Source organism: Mauremys reevesii, linkage group 14 (genome assembly GCF_016161935.1).
Source record: "Mauremys reevesii isolate NIE-2019 linkage group 14, ASM1616193v1, whole genome shotgun sequence".
Taxonomy (NCBI): Eukaryota; Metazoa; Chordata; order Testudines; family Geoemydidae; genus Mauremys; species Mauremys reevesii.
The window spans coordinates 5,266,360-5,280,911 of record NC_052636.1 but is presented as its reverse complement, the minus strand read 5'-3'; the positions used below and the strand labels follow the sequence as shown (position 1 = coordinate 5,280,911).

Here is a 14,552-nt window from a genome sequence, read left to right as displayed (position 1 = left end):
AAAATGGATCCAAAATCTCTCAGATTTCCACCCTTTCTCTTTCATTTCTGAACGTTGGTCTCAAAGCTCAGGTTTTGCCTCTTTCTATGTCATTATCAAACGTCAATTAAAAATCCTCTCGGGTTTGGGGCTGTTCCCGTGTTTCTAAATCCCAGCAACTTCTTCCTTCGAGGGAACCTGTTGCCCTGAGTTCTTCTCCATCCTGGAGGTCGCAGGGGGTGAAATTGCCCAGAGATCATCTTTCCCGACTCCTTTGTGAATCATTTGGTCCCTCCTTTACCTCTGTTAAAATGTTTGCCGAAGAAAGAGAACAGCCACATATTTAATACCCATCAAAGCCAGAGGCCTCCCCCTGTTTGGGGATCAGTGGTCCCCAGCTGGTAACGGGAGAGTTGTCTGGACCCTTTTCTTTTCTCCAGCTGGCACGGGATGAGGAGGTCACTCTGAGTGCAGTGTGAGTTGAGAAGTATCCCAAGCCCCATGGCAAATGGCCTCTGTGAGGGGTTGATTCCCACACTGCTAAGATGTAGCCACCTCTGGGGTGGATCCATGGTAGCCATTATTTGCTAGTGACAGGCATGGACATTTCTTACCTATTTTGTCCCTCCAGGCCTTCCATTCTCCTGTTCAAGAGACATCCCCCAGGGCTCCCTCTGCCTGTGGGACTGGCCAGCAGGGGGCGGTGGTCACTTTCTATCCACTTCTCAGGCACTGTGAGGTAACAGTGTTGCTGGGTGGGGTGGGGCTATGGGGAGATAGCAGCTGAAGGGGTATTGTGGTGGGGGGAGGCCTCGGGGTGGCTGGGCCGGGGGGACCCGCGGGAGGTTGGTGGGTTCGGGGGGTTTGGGGGTTCAGGGGGGGGGTGTGATGTGCCCAGCCCTGAGGCTGTGGGTCCTGGAGGTGGGTATCGCTGGGGGCCTGTTGGCTGCAGAACAGCCGGGGTGGGCGTCTCTTGGGGAGGCGGGACAGGGGGTTAGAGGGAGCCTGGGGCTGTGCCAGGGGCTCTGTCTGGGCTTCTCCCGCAGACTCCTGGGATCGCTGCCGTGCCCAGTGCACAGAGTGTGTGTGGGAGAATCCCCGGTGCTAGGCCAGGGGGTGCCCCTGTAAAGCAACAGGGGATCCCGCAGGGGGGCGGAGGGGGTGCCAGGCAAAGGGCAGAGCAGATCCTGCTGGAGGGCAGGGGGGGGGATCCTAGGCAGGCAGTGAGGGACTGAGTTCCCAGTGGGGGTCCCTTTTGGGGGGTCTCTGGCTGTTGGGGTCTCTTGGTGGGGGGAACCCTTTGGGATTCCCAACCTGTCAATGAAGATCTGGTGGGGGTTCTCTGGCCGGTGGGGCTCTGAGGGGTATCTGAGGTCCCTGGCCAGGGACTCTGGGGGCTGGGTCCCAGGGAGTATCTGTGGGGGGGCTGGCTGGGGCTCTGGGGGCTGCTCCTGACCCCTCTTCTTCTTCGTGATTAGCTTATGCCAGAATCCTGGCTCCAAGCACTGCCTGGCATTCCCTGGCCAGGCCCAGTCACTGTGATAACTTTCTAGCCACTAATCAAACACTGTGAGGTGAAATCACAGATTTTTGCTTTCCTCCCATCTTGAAAACTGCAGGAACTTCCGGTTCTGTTGGGAAAATGCCCCCCCGCCATCCCCACCATCCTTGTCCTATATCTGGGGGTGAGGGAGTTGGGAGGGGGGTCAGCACTGCCACACGATCGTCTCTTCCACAGCATTCTGGACTCATTCTTTCTGAACTCTGGTTTCATTGAGACCAATGTTAATCCAGAGTCACTGTATGGAAAAACAAGGAGTGACTCTGGATGGACAGTGGGGCAAATGAGATCAGCAGTTCTCCCTGTGAGGAGGGGCTCTCATTAGCTGCTCTCCCCAGAGAGCTAAAGGAGGGAAGCTGCTCAAACGCTCTGTAACCTCTCTGCTCAGGATACTGGGGTTCAGCTTCCTGGGTCAGACGCTGCAGCCTCTGTTGTGATCGGGGAGACCAGGCTTAGCAGCTGCTGCTCCCCCAGTGGGGTTCTGTGCTGGGAAGTGACCTGAATTAAAGCTGCTTCTCTGCCCGGCCCAGGGGATGACTTTCTCCAGCTGGTCCTAGCCCCCTAGGGCAGCCCTAGGCCCTGTTAATACTAAATTCTGAGCCAGAGTCTCCAGGTAACTGAAAGACCTCAGGGAAAGTGCTGGGGACTGGCAAGAAAGTGACTCTGCAAAAAGCGCCCCTCCTCATTTCTCCTCCCATTAGCAATTGCCAGGAGAAAATCCAGCCATGGGAGAGCAAAGCCCCCAGGAATGGGACTTTCCCAGCCAGAGGGGCAGGGAGAGAGGACAGGGGAAGGAGAGACTGAAAGGGGCAGTGGGAGAAATGAGGGGGGAGATATTTCCACCCAGACACATGTATTGCTGCATCCCTGGGCAGAACCACTTTCCAGTGAACAAAACAAGGATCAGACAGAGGAAAAGCCAGTTCCTGACTCCATATTCCCCCTGCCGGAATGTGGCTGCCCTGGGGTCAGTGTCCGAGGGAATCCCCCACAGTGACTCCTTTGGTTCTGCTCTTTTCTAGCCTTGTGTTCATAGACTTTGTTATGAGGTGAGTGGATGGAGAAGGGAGGTTAAAAATGTCTCTGTGGGCTTAGCCTGGCAGGAGGGGCCAGGACTACGTGGTAATAAACAGATTGAGCATTTCCCAGCATGGCAGAATCTAGGATGTCTGTGTGCAGGGAAAGGGCCTGGGGGAATTCTGATGTGAAATTGACTAAAACTGGTTGTGAGACGTCCACAACTGCCCTTCTCCCCCAGACAGGCTGCAGAATGGCGTCCATGTTTTGCTCCAGCTCATCCCAGCCTGGCGTGGGACAGGGAAGAGAAATGGCTGCAGTGGAGCCAACTCAGGTAGAGATCATCGGGGGGTTGCTGGTGGGTTCCTGCTGGAGGAGAGGGAGAGCAAATACACCGGAGATGGGAAGATTTGCACAGTCTGGTTTGGAGGTTGGAGCGGGGCAGGAAATGCACAGGGTGGGGAAAGGAGGAGGCCAGGGTGTGGCAAACCTGCTGGGAGTTATTTAATAAGTGGCCTAGATTCTAGGAACAGACACAGGAGGTTCGGAGGTGGAAATGCCCTAATTTGTGAAGAAAGAAAATAGCCCACCTACATGGAGCTAGTCAAACTGACCAGACTACCAGTGCTGGAGCCTGAGCTCACTAACCAGCGGCTGCTGTGAGATATGAAGGGGGCACCCATGAGTCAGGCTTATTGGAGCTGCCTCTCCCTTCATATCCCGCTCCTCACAAGGAGGAGGCTATTGGGCTTCCTACCAGGGAGCTCTCCCTGGACCCTGCTAGGGGCTCCATCTCCTGTATCAGTCGGTGGCTAGTAGGTGTGTGATGGATCCGCTGGGAGAGACAAGGGGCTCTCGCTTCGTCCCCTCACCCTGGTATTTGCTGGATACGCTGAGCGGGGTGGGGGTTGGACTCTGTTGAGTGGGATCCACCCAGAGCTTCCATTTGATTGGCTCCTCTCTGCCACAAATAGTGGGGCTGTGAGTGGGGAAACAGGTCCTGAGTGTTGGACTCTTGCTCTTTCAGGAGCCGGTGACCTTCGAGGAGGTGGCTGTGCATTTCACCAGGGAAGAGTGGGCTCTGCTGGACCCCACTCAGAGAGCCCTCTACTGGGATGTCATGCAGCAGAACTATGAGGCGGTGACCTCGCTGGGTAAGGGTTCCTGTCCCCTCGGATCTTGGAAGGGGAAAATGAAGAGAAAAGGTTCACGCCAGCCCCATGATGCCACCTCTACTCTGTCCTGTTTCAACATCACCCCAATATGCCAGTGACACACACACACTACCAGAGACCCTCCCCTGCTGCAGAACACTTTGGGAACAGAGCACAGGAGCCGTATCACACAGTGTCAAATAGCTCCTGTTTGCTCAAGTGAAACTGGGGGTTAGGTCTGGCATAACTGTTCCATATCCCTAATCATTTTTGTTGCTCTTTTCTGAACCTTTTCCAATTCCAATATATCTTTTTTTGAGATGGGGGCGACAACATCTTCATGCAGTATTCAAGATGAGGGTCTATCATGGATTTATTTGCTGTTTTTACAAATATGATATATGATATATTCTGTCGTATCTATCCCTTTCTTAACTATTTCCAACATTGCTTGCATCATATTTTGCAATATATTCCAAATAAGGTAATTAACGTGCAACATATGTGTCGTTGTTTGGGGTTTTAAGCTTTAAAAGGCTTGTGTGATTTTTAGCTCAGGGGACAGTATTCCAATAGCTGTCGCCCCCTGCGCACTTTTAACTAAGAAAAGAGCCTCAGGCTGAGCTGATTCAAAATCAGTCGTGTGGTCGTTTTCCACAACAGCTTCAAGAGGTCCCTGTGATGGAATGTAAATGTCTTCTTCACACCTTCCCCCCCACAGGAGAATGGCTGTTTGACCAGCTGTTTGCCTTGCTGTCTCTGAGGAACTGCTCTGTGGGTATTCCCCAGAATTGTAACATTTTCAGTAATCTCATACTGTAAAATCTCATAACTTTACATACAGTGTTACTACACATTTTAACAGGAGGATAATATTCAGTAGATTATGCGTTTTCAAATGATACCTCACAAGCCATACTGTGTACAAAATTGATCATAATTTTCTAGAAGAGTGAACACTGGGTGTAGACTGACACAGTGTCTGTGTGTGTGTTCCCAGCAGATATGTGGGTATTTCAATCTCTTATAAGCACAGTGTTCGGCATCTTCAAGGCCCTGAGGAACTGGTCCTGGGAATTCACTGGTTTACCAAGTGTGACACTGTATGGAATTGTGAGACACTTTGGTATTAATAATAAAATAATAATATAATCTGATAAAATTGCAATGAATTGTGCTAGATATGCCATGTAAGGTGTCAGTGAAAATGTTATGATTTGCCAAGTATGATCATTTTGTTTCTACATTTGTATCACCTTTGTATTGTGAGTTATAGATATGTAGGGTATATCTGTATTTCCAGACTTGTGCAGTGTTTCTGGGTGACACTCCCATACATATTGGCATCAACACTGCGTAGCCTGTTTGATGGCCCATTGAGGGCCATCATCTGTACAATGAGCCCATGGAAAGGACCAAGGGGATACACCTATTGAGTCAGCAAGACATGCCGGGGTATGCCTGTGTAATGAGAACTCCAAGGCTTTTCTATGCCACATGCTGTGAAGCTTGTGTTTGGGACACAGAAAGTACAGGCCACATGGCAAAAGGAATATAAAGGGCAGCTGCATCATCTCCATTTGTCTTCAATCCCCCTTCCTACCTCTGGAGCAACTTCTCTACAAACTGAACCCTGGAACAAAGGACTGAATGACCCATCCAAGCTATGGATGTGTTCCAGACGGACTTTCAAGCCAGCAACTCACCAATACTGCTAAGAACCTGATATATCCATTTTGGAATGTATCTGACTGCTTTCCCATTTAACTTCTTTCTTTCTTTCTTTCATTTAAACCTTTAGTTTAGATGCTAAAGGATTGTCTGGAAGGGTGGAATTTTGGGTAATATCCAAACCTATACTGACCTGGTGATGTGGCTGAGCCTTTGGGGTCAGAGGAACACTTTGTTTATGTGAGCAGAGTTTTTAAATATCCTCTCACTGTGCTGGACCTAGTTGCTGATTGGGAGTCAGAGAACAGGGATGCAATAAAGGGGACCGTGTGATTTCTTTTTTCAGCTTCTTGATTACCCGTGTCGGGGATCAGAAGCACAGTTGGTGACTGGTCGGTGAGTTTAACTTCAGTGTTAACCAGCAGTTTTGGGAGCATCTGCTCTCCCTTTTTCAGCCTGCCCTGATCTTGGCATTTTCAGTGAGAACTGCCCCTGGCCCACCAGGTCACACTAAGCACTGAAGTTAAATTAATAGAATGTTTTTTTATGACCAAGTCTTATGTAATCAACTGAACTCCTTTGTTTTCTTTCATCTGAGCAGGGTTTCTAGTTTTCCAACTTGATGTGATCTCCCAGCTGGAACAAGGGGAAGAGCCATGGGTCAGAGACCTCCAGGGTTCAGAGGAAAGAGAGATCCTGAGATCTTCCTGCACAGGTGAGGAAACATTAAACCACCACAGAATCTGTAAGTGCCTGAAGGAAACATCTGGGATGCCCAACAAAGCCCTTGGGGAGGTCTCACAGTTCATTATTGTCCCTTGCAGGGGTCATATCCTCAGTGTAAATATAGTTCATGGTTTCCTATAGCTCCTAGCAGACACCAGGCAGTAGCTTCCTCCCTTCCCCCTGCGTATTTGGATGGGATGTGAAGGCTGAATTCATCCCCCTCCTCTCTCCTACATGGGGGAAGAGTTTGGGGGAGTTCAGCTCCTGATTTTTATTTGACCTGTCTTCAGCACTTGTTTTTGTTTGGTCTTCCCCTTTCCATCCCTGTTTGAGGTTTCTGTCTCTATCACAGCAGGTGATGCAATGGCATGTGAGAAAGAGGAGCAGAATTCTCAGCCTGAAAATGTTGAGCCAGTGGGTAAAAACAGAGCATTATTGCAAAGATCAAAAAGGAATGTATCCAGGAGTCATGAGCAGGGAAAATCCTGGGAGATTCAGCACAGACCAAAAACAGATCAAGGAAACCAGCCAGGGAAGAAAGTGGATAAATTTATTTCTTCTTGGGGAACTCAGAAGATCCTCATGGAAACCACAACACAGCAAGATATCCTCAGGCGAAAGAGAAAAAATACATGCAGTGAGTGTGGAAAAACCTTCTCTCACAGCTCAGCCCTTTCTAGACATCAGAGGATCCACACAGGGGACAGGCCCTATGAATGCACTGAGTGCGGGAAAACCTTCAATCGCAGTTCGCACCTTATTAGGCATCAAACAATCCACAGAGGAGAGAGGCCCTTTGAATGCCGTGAGTGTGGGAAATGCTTCACTAGCAGCTCAAACCTTTCTCAACATCAGAGAATCCACACAGGGGAAAGGCCCTATGAATGCCGTGAGTGTGGGAAAAGCTTCACTCAAAGATCAGACCTTTCTAGACATCAGAGAATCCACACAGGGGAAAGGCCCTTTGAATGCCGTGAGTGTGCGAAAAGCTAGCAGCTCAAACCTTAGATTTAATTTACCCTGGTTCCTCAACTGTTGCTACAGCTCTACTACCCATCAGTCCAAAGACTGAGAGAAATGGAGAGTTCCAACCATTGTCCTTTTAGTATCTTATTGTTCCTCTCTCTGTTTTTTGTGCTGGCCTTTCTATTCTATCACTTTCTGCCTTTGTTTAGTTGGTAACAGTTGGTTTCCATCACTCACGTTTGTATGTTTAAATCTCTATCCGTTGTGAAATAAATTTTTTGCTTTTTCGATAACTGTACTCAAGTGCTGTGTGAGATACAGTAGCAATGGTCCACAGTAAATCTAGTAACCTGGGATACTTGGGGAAGAGAGGATCTGGGATTTCACCGAGTATCTGGTGATCCGGGCTGGACCCCAGAGGGGGACACATTGAAGGAACTCAAGGGTTAAGGTGGCTGCTGTAGCTCAGAGGAGGGTCCTTGAGTTCCAGCAGGCTGGTGAGTTTGGTCACTAACATCCAGCTGCCAAATGCAAAACTCCCTCTTCCTTGTGGCAGGTGGCAACAAGGAGACTCACAGCCCTCAGCACCCTGAGAAGGGTCACAATGTGTCTCTATGTTGATCCACCTGTCAAATTCACACAGGGAAAGCTCCCGATAGCACAGAACTCTGCCCTATGAAATCATGGAACATGTGCTCTTTGCTCTGTGAAAGCATGTAAAGAATCCAAACGCTGGAGGACAGGGTTTGGGTCCAGAACGACCTAGACAAATTGGAGGATTGGGCCAAAAGAAATCTGAGGAGGTTCAAGAAGGAGAAGTGCAGAGTCCTGCACTTAGGATGGAAGAATCCTATGCACTGCCACAGACTGGGGACTGACTGAGTGAGGAGAGTTTGATAGCAGCCTTCAACTACCTGAAAGAGCAGCAGTGTGGGCTTTCTCCTGGCCACTTTTGCTGGGCTGGGCAGGCATCCTGGAGGCCTTTCTAGAAGAGCATTGGGAACTGAGTTAGAAAAACCAATGTGAAAACCAGAACCTCAGGTTTAGACTCATTCATTTATAATATTAAATCTTCAATTCTAGTGTCACAGTCAATACAATTGCTTCAGCCTGATAGTTGCCCAAAGGGAAACTTAACTTCTCTCCAAGGGGAGTGGAGAGAAAGCACTTTTCAGAGTCCAAGAGAGACAAGGCGGGTGAGGGTAAGAGCTTGCAGAGGACCAACCTCTGCTGGTGAAAGAGACAAGCTGTGGAGCTAACCCAGCATCCTTCAGTTCTGTGTAGCCTGGAAGGTCGTCTCTTCCATAACCAGCAGTTAGAACATAAGAACAGCTACACTGAGTCAGACCAGTTCATCTAGCCCACTCTCCCGAAAGTGGCCAATGCTCGGCGCCCCAGAGGACCCCTGGGACCAACATGGATACACCACCATCACAAACAAGGTTAAAAGTCAATGCACAGGGGAGAAGGATCTTGTGTTTCATTCCTTATGTGCTAGTCCCATCGTGTGGCCATTTCCTTTTCTTCCTTTCTGTTAAAAGCTTTGGTGTTTTGCACAGAAACATTATTTCCCCAGGAGAGACCCAGGAGTGGGGGCTGCATTCCTGTGCCAAACAGTCACTGAAAGGGGGCAGACAAAGGCCTTTAGGATGAGGTGTCCGTCACTGTCAAAAGATCATCTCCCTCCTGCAGGTCACTGGCAGCCTGAATTTGTTCCTTATCCTCCCAGAGTCTGGGGGCTGGAATTAGCACTACCCGTCCCAGCCCCTCCGTATGTAGCAGGAACAAACACAAACCTGGTCTTTAAAACAAGCTGTTCCCTTCCTTCTCAGGGAAGATTTTTCTGTGATTGAAGTTGAGCTTCAGTTCCCCTCTCCTGGGGCGGGGCAGGTGTGGGGCCAGCTCCCAGTGAGATCTGTTTTCACCTTTGCCCCCTTTCAGTCACTCTGGGATCCTAACTCTGCTCCCAGCTGTCAGGTAGCTTCCAGCCCATCCAACCTGCTCACTACGTCCATGGTCATGTGTCACCCCCTTTGCCAGCACACAGAGCCTGCAGGAAAGCTACTCCTGCCAGATGCATTGGTGGTATAGTGGTGTGCGTAGGTGCCTTCCAAACAGTTGATCTGGGTTTGATTCCCAGCCAATGCAATAATGGCTTTTCCCTTCTGTTGTTTCCTCATCTGGAAGTGGTTTAATTTCAGTCACATTGTGTAACAATCACATTATCTATAGAATGAAATAATAAATGTGTCGAAGTCCAGCAGGTCATACAGGATGGAGGCACACAAGGGACTAGAATGTGTCATCTGAGAAAGACAGAACACTTGGAAACCTGCATCTCCCATCCCCTGGCCTTGCGTGTTATGATTCCAGCTGCGTGAGCTCTTTGTAGGATGTTCCGGCATGATGGGGAAATGAAGTTTTGAGTCAGTTTTTGCTTCTGCAGATTCCTTTGCTGTTACAATTATAATGACATGAACAAAAGGGAGGCAAAATAAAAATAACTCCCAAATTGCAATACAGGTGGGGAAAGAGACGATCACAGTTAAGCCAAACACGTCAAAATAAAAATTAATTCTAAAAAAGGGGAGGGGGAAGAGATCAGGTATGTGGAGATCTCCTTGATATTTCAATGCACATTGTTAGAATCAAAGTTCAGACTTGACTCTGGAAAACCTGCAACTACCTGTCTCTCTGAACACCTGTGATGAGCAAGATGGAGTTGGGACACCTGTTCCACTTCAATCATTTATTGTCTCTCTGTTCTCTCCTTCTTCTCCTCCCAATTCCTCGTCTCCAATGTCTCTGCCTTTCTCCTCTTGCTCCCTCTCCCCTGCCCTTTCCAGGAACTCACAGTCTACAGCATTTAGGAAAAGCCAGAGCTCCCATGTTCTGCACATGATCCTGTGTCAGAGGACGTGGGACCCCGGTCAGAACCAGTCACCAGACCAATATGAACCTTTATGGGCGACTTCTCTGCCTGCTCTGCAATTTACACACACCCCCACTGGGGGTGGGGGTGGGGTACAGCTCTGACTGAGAGGCCCCACAGGAGAAACTTCAGCTCAAAGACAAATTTGTGTGAAATGCTGAGAAGTGAAGAGCCCCCTTCCCCTCCCCCCAAATCCCCAGAACTCTAGTGTCACCCCCATGGCACCAGCACAGGGAACCCAGTGAGATGGGGTTACAGAATACAAGGGGGAGGGAGCAGGGGAGAGAGGTGACAGGGAGTTTCTCTCTTTCCTTCTCTCTTCACTTTCTGTTCTTCTCTTTCCTTCCAGGAACTGCAGTCACAGCAGGGAGGGGTTTGTCTCTTTAGTAGGGATCCCTTTGTGTCACGGAGGCTGCACAAGTCATAGATTCTGTGGCTTCTGCAGTGGCCACTGCGGCTGACTCCGTGGCTGCCCCAGCAGCTGGCCTGGGGGCAGCCTGAGCAGTGGTTCCAAGGGTGGCAGGCGCAGCCACAGCTCAGTGGCTCCTGGCACCTGTCCAGAGGTGGCCGGAGCAGGGCTGGCCTCTGGGGCTCCCCTGACCTGGCAGCATCTGGAGTGGCAGTGGGTCCCCGTGGCTTTTCCCCCAGTACATGGTGCCACGGGCCCCCTTGGCTCCCTGCGCCGACAGCTGGTGCCACGGACCCCCTGGGCCTCCCTCCCCAAGATTCAGTGAGGGGTATTTATGGTATAAGTCATGGCCGGGTCATGGGCAATGAGCTTTTGGTTTTTGCCCATGATCTGCCCATGACATTTACTAAAAATACCTGCGATTAAATCTTCACCTTCCTCATTATCGATCAAATAAATTGAAACGCCTCCACCTGCAAATGGATTTAGCCCAGGACCCTCAGAGTCAGCAGCTGTTATGCCCCCACTGAGCTCTCTGGTCAGGTGTCCTAGCACTGGAAGCCTCCTGTTTAGATCCTAAAATAGCATTTTTGCACCAGGGGGGGCTGAAATTTTGGACCGGACATTGTAGCTCCACCGTTATTTTACTGAATTGCTTCAAAACAGCAAGTCAGGAAAGTCTCCTAAGTGCCAGGCTCTCTGCCATGGAAACAGCTGCCCCTGCTCTGCAGGAGTCTGTGCGTTCCACACAGCAACGTACACACCTGCTCCACACTGAAGGGGGGTCAGACAGCGACAGGGTTGGTAACACAAATACTTCAGACTATTAACTCCAGGTCCCTTCCTTTCTTTAACCCAGGATGTGCCAGTCACCTGGTAACCATGGTGTTATCTTCACCTTAAAATACCTCTCGGTACATTTTCAGTGAGCCCTCCACCCCCTGCCCTCCCTGCAGGCAGCCCCTGTCTCCAGCCAGCTCCGCACACCCCGGCTCCAGCCAGCCCCTGCTGAACCCCCCTGCCCTGCCTCCAGCCAGCCCTGCATCCCATGCCCTGCCTGCAGCCAGCCCCTGTCTGCGGCCAGCCCTGCACCCCCTGCCCTGACCACAGCCAGCCCCACACCCCCTGCCCTGCCCGCAGCCAGCCCCTGTCTGCAGCCAGCCCTGCACCCTCTGCCCTGCCCACACCAGCCGCATCCTCCCTGCCCTGCCTGGAGCCAGCCCCACACCCCCTGCCCACAGCCAGCCCCTGCCACACCCCTGCCCTGTCTCCAGCTAACTCCTGCCGCACCCCCCTGTGGTCCCGCCCAAAGCCAGCCAGCTCCCACACACCCCCAGCCATGCACACCCTGCCCTGTCTCCAGCCAACTCCTGCCACACCCGCCTGCCTGAAGCCAGCCAGTCCCGCACTCCTCTGTCTCCAGCCCTGCCAACCCCTGATGCACCCCCCCTGCGTCCCTGCCTGAAGCCAGCCAGCCTGCCCCACACACCCCTGTCTCCAGCCAGCCCCGCACCCCTTGCCCTCCCTGCAGCCAGACCCTACCTTCAATCAGCCCCTGCCCTGCCTCCAGCCAGCCCCATGGCCACTGGTGCCCTGCAGTTCCCAGGGCAGTAACCCTGCACACCTGCTTCAATGAGGGGGGCAGGGAGCAGCTGGGACCCCACATGTGCACACCCTAGGGTGACCAGACAGCAAGTGTGAAAAATCGGGACAGGGAGTGGGGGGGTAATAGGATCCTAGATAAGAAAAAGACCCCAAAATTGGGACTGTCCCTATAAAATTGGGACATCTGGTCACCCTAGCACACCCCCAGGACTCCTGGGTTCCACTGCTGGGTTTCCTATTGGTTCCACTGCTGGTTGTTTTCCTTTTCCTGGGGGACTCTGGGCAAGTTGCTCCCCGCTCTAGGGCTCCGTCCCCAGCAGGCAAATGGGGATTTCGTACCTTCCCGCTATTGGAAATTGCTGGGAGAATCCCCCAGCCAAAGCTGCTCTGACAGAGCTAAGCAGCATCTGACCATTCAAGGTCGGAGCGCACTGCCCAGGAGGAGGAGTGTCTGGCTCTGGGGTTTCACTTCAGCCCAGTCTAGAGAGAGGGGCCCAGCCATGGGGTTTGGCTCAAGAAGACCAAGTCTCCAATTTGTTAAGGGCGTTTTGAATTCCAATCCTGAGCTCCAAAGTGCTTGGTGTCAGTTGCACATTTTAGAAGCATGATCTCCACTCCATTTTCCAAATCATTCATGAAACTATTGAATAGCACCGGACCCCGGACTGATCCCTGCCAGACCCACTAGGTGCACCCTCTCTGTTGGGCAGCCAAACATGGAGAAGGGCCCTTGGAGTCTGGGCTTTCAACCAGCTCTGCACGCACATGACACTGATTGCAGCTGGACCGCATTTCCCTGGTTTGCTTGTGAGAATGTCCTGCGGGACTGTGTCAAAAGCCTTAGTAACCCCGAGATAGATCCCATCTACTGTTTACCCACCTCCACTAGGCCCAGAACCCTGCCAAAGAAGGAAAGAGGATGGGTTTGGGATGATTTGTTCTTGACAAATCCATGCTCACTCGTCCTAAGAATCAAATTCTCCTGTAGGTGCTGCTGACAAACTGAGTGTTTACGAATGTATTCCAGTATCTCTCCAGCTATGGAAGTGAGGCTGGCTAGTCTGCAAGTCCCAGGGGTCTCTTTGTTCCCCTTTCAAAGATAGGTCCTGTCTTGTTCATGGATGGGAAGATGTTCTTTTTCAGGGATCTCAGACGAGAACTGGGGCACAACACCTGGTTTGTTAAGGCCCCAAAAATGGAGGCAGGAACCTCTTCTCTCCTGCTGGCAAAGAACCCCAGGTACCGAAAAGACAGAGACTCACATCCCTGAATGGGCTTTAGAAAAGGCAGTGGTTAAAAAATTTGGGCCCGACCATTTCTTGTTTCCACAGACTAGACATTTTAGCAAACTATAGAATTCCTTGGTGCTAAACACCGTGAAACTCCCCTTTCTCCTTCACAGAGGGTTTTATCGCCCCTTATCTCCCTCAGGCTCATGACTGCCCAGAGCTCGAGAATTGTCCCTGTTCCCATTGGATAGATGGGGAGCAGCCTGAGGTCCAGAGAAGGGAAATGACCTACCCAAGGGTCTACACAGCAAGGCAGTGGCAGAGCCAGAAAGAGAAGCCACCAGTTCCGACTCCTGTTCTAACAAACAGCAAACCCCCAGAGGCAGGGATGGAGCCCAGGAATCGAGATGGTGGGAAATTTCATTGAAACCATTTCTGTCAGAAAATCCCATTCAGACTAAACCAGTTTGTTTCTCGAAATCATAACAAGTGGGATGAAAATTCTTTGCAAAAAGATTTTGTTGCAAAACAAAAGCATCTCCTGTTTGTCACAGTGTGTTAGATTGTCTCGTCACACACAAAGAGGAGACACTTCGATCTCAAAAATTAGATAAGATGCTTCAATCTGAGCTAAGTCGTTGCTGCTCTTAACAATTTAAAAATAAAAAAATACAAATAAAATAGATTTTCAGCTATTCTATTATGTCATAATCTGCTCTGAGTAAACGTGATAGGACACCTCATATTATGCACTACTCCTAGTGACACTCTCCAATGGATCCCCATCCTTCACCCACCATGAGGTAGGTAGGAGAAGATCATTATTATCCCTACTTGAAAGAGGGAGAAGCTGAGGCTGAGAAAGGAGAATTGACTTGTCTGAGGTCACATGGCCAGTCAGTGGCAGAGTTGGGAATAGGACCCAAGAGCCCTGATTTTCAAACTAACCTTGAATTTCAGACATTGAATGACCTGAGTAAAGTGCTCTCTGATGAGCTCCAGACCAACAACAGTGCACAGGAATTATTCAGCAAGTATTTGAGGAGAACTGCAATGTTAGAGAGAATCATGAACAACTCAGAGACCATTAATGCAGAGAAGCAGCAAAATTTGTCAAACACAGAACTGGTTCTGACTTATTTCCTTGGTCTTAAAAGAGACCAACAAGGACCTGAGTCTCCTCCCTGTCAATAACCCCCTGCTCAGCCAATCAGGGTAGAGACTGAGGACGGGAGGCTGAGGGTTCTCACCAGAGAGCCCAAAGGATGGCCCAGGTCGCTGGTGGGGATCAAATAAAATTCAG

The 14,552-nt window shown here is 50.6% G+C and overlaps 1 pseudogene; it reads left to right on the top strand.

Moving 5' to 3' along the window:
- LOC120381418 overlaps window positions 1-14,552 on the top strand; it is a 360,540-nt pseudogene that overhangs the window by 325,921 nt on the left and 20,067 nt on the right.